Source organism: Rutidosis leptorrhynchoides, chromosome 5, assembly GCF_046630445.1.
Source record: "Rutidosis leptorrhynchoides isolate AG116_Rl617_1_P2 chromosome 5, CSIRO_AGI_Rlap_v1, whole genome shotgun sequence".
Taxonomy (NCBI): domain Eukaryota; kingdom Viridiplantae; phylum Streptophyta; class Magnoliopsida; order Asterales; family Asteraceae; genus Rutidosis; species Rutidosis leptorrhynchoides.
In genome coordinates, this window is record NC_092337.1 from 101,642,165 (window position 1) to 101,644,907 (window position 2,743).

A 2,743-nucleotide genomic window follows, 5' to 3' on the forward strand; every position below is an offset into this window, starting at 1 on the left:
TTAGTGATATAAAACACTATTTCTGGGAAGATCCACATTTGTTTAAAAGTAGTCCCGATGGAATCATACGCCGATGTGTATTCGGAGATGAAGCAAGTCAAATCTTAAACCATTGTCACACAGGACCAACAGGAGGGCATTATGGGCCTCAACTTACAGCAAGAAAAGTTTACGATGCTGGATTCTATTGGCCTACAATTTTCAAAGACGCACACCTTCTTTGCAAATCCTGTGATACATGTCAAAGGGCTGGAAAAATAATTCAACGTGATGAAATACCACAAAATATCATTCAAGTATGTGAAGTATTTGACGTTTGGGGTATTGACTTTATGGGTCCATTTCCAAAATCTCATAATAATCTCTACATTCTCGTTGCCATTGATTATGTATCTAAATGGTCGAAAGCACAAGCTCTCCCAACTAACGATGCACGAGTTGTAGTCAACTTTTTAAAACGTCTTTTTGCAAGGTTCGGAACACCGAAAGCTTTAATAAGTGATCGGGGTACTCATTTTTGTAATAATCAACTTGAGAAAGTTCTCAAAAGATATGGAGTAACTCATAAAATCTCAACCGCTTATCATCCACAAACAAGTGGACAAGTTGAAAATATCAACCGAGCATTAAAACGTATTCTAGAGAAAACTGTAGGATCAAATCCGAAGGAATGGTCCATGAAATTGGAGGATGCACTCTGGGCTTTTAGAACAGCCTACAAAACTCCAATTGGAACCACACCTTTTAGACTCGTTTACGAAAAAACATGTCATCTTCCAGTAGAAATTGAACACAAAGCATTTTGGGCTTTGAAGACATGTAATCTTGATTTACATGAAGCCGGACGTCTACGGTTAATTCAATTAAACGAATTAGAAGAATTAAGACATGAAGCATACGAAAATTCGTTAATCTATAAGGAAAGAACGAAGAAATGACATGATAAAAGAATCAGAAGTTCAAAATAATTTAAAGAAGGAGACAGAGTTCTTCTTTTCAATTCACGATTCAAGCTATTTTCTGGAAAATTGAAATCAAGATGGTCTGGACCATTCATAGTCAAAAGAGTTTTCCTATATGGAACAATAGAGTTAATAAATTCAAATGGGATTGAATTTAAAGTTAATGGTCACAGAGTTAAACATTACATACATGGTCCGATGGAAGTTGACAACGAAGTTAATCACAATTTCGACACCACAGCTAACTAAGTGTGGGGAGAATCAAGTCTTTTTAAGGGTAATATATGTTTATGTTAGAGTTAGATATTATGTTTTTGTGTAGTTCTCGAGAATGGAATCCGAATGGTCTTTCCCTAGCAGACCCTAAAGAACTAGTCTTCTCCATCCATTCTGAATTTTTATTTTTTTAGGTTTTACGAGATGAAGAATTCCTTTGATTTGAACCATGGTCTAATGCTACACGCTTTGATTACTAAATGTAATAATGACACACTCCCAAGTGACCTGGTGTCAGTAATAAGAGGCAGATGTGATGAAGTGAGGAAACAACTCAGGAAAGATCATCATAAGATACATTTTGGTAAAGGAAAATCAAAATCCGCAACAAAAAGAAGAGCACGACACCTTGAGAGATGTTATAAATGCGGAAAATGGTCACATGAAGGTAAATGTTCAAACAATCAAACATATTCAAATACCGAATTTGTTACTCTATGTAGAGAAGGACCGTTCATGTATTTAGAAGAAAAGATATTGAAGAATCGAGATTACGCTTATGTAGCTATGGAAAATCAAATCACGCGACTCTCCTATGAGTCAGCTAAAGCAGGTCTCTGAGAATTCTTTCTCACAGGTAAGTATGTACAGTTTTTATTTTTTTTATTGCTTTTAACCTTTTGATAATAATTTCTGAATCGTTCGCTATAAAGTATTAAATTGATATTCAATAAAATTAGGTATGCGTAACCGAAATTATTGATATCATACAAAAATTTATTACATCACTGCGAAATTTACCGTTTATTCTTAAGGTATAAATATCTTTAATCAATCAATCCAAAAGATTTCAAAAATTTGTCAGGAGTAAAACTAGGTAATATAGCCGAAATTACTTTATCGAAAAGAGGGGCGTATATTTTTGTTAATATTTGATTGATTAAAGTGGGATAAAAGACCAAAAAGATTTTTAATTTTAATTTTTATCTTGTTTTTTTAAAATTAATATATAAATATTAAATTAATATTGTAAACTTTTTAAATCATTATATTTAAGTTTTTAAATATTTTAAAAATTAATATTTTTAATATAAGTTTGTAAAATTAATGTACAAAAATATTAATAATATTAATATGAAATTTTATGCATTTTAAATTTAAGTTTGGTGTGAATTTAAAAACAAAAATTTACTTTATTTCATTAAATTAAAATTTTGATATTTAAAATTCGTCGTGAGTTGAAAACTAGGTCGTTGAACCGAAATTGCTTTACCCGAGGGCGGGACGAGAAATTTTATTATCATTATTTTTAATCTTATTGAATTAAAGTATGCCAAAAACATAAAAAAAACCCAAAAATCATTACTTTTAAAACAACGCTTAAAAAGTGACAAATTTTAAAATTTTGTCGAGAGACGGACTAGGACAACGATCCGAAATGCCCTCATCCTAAAAAGAAACAAAATTTTTATAATTTATTAATTTATGTTTTTATTAGTTAAAGGTTTTTATATAAAAAAAAATATCAGACCCCATGCGATCGCATGGGGTTTCCTCTTCAAATC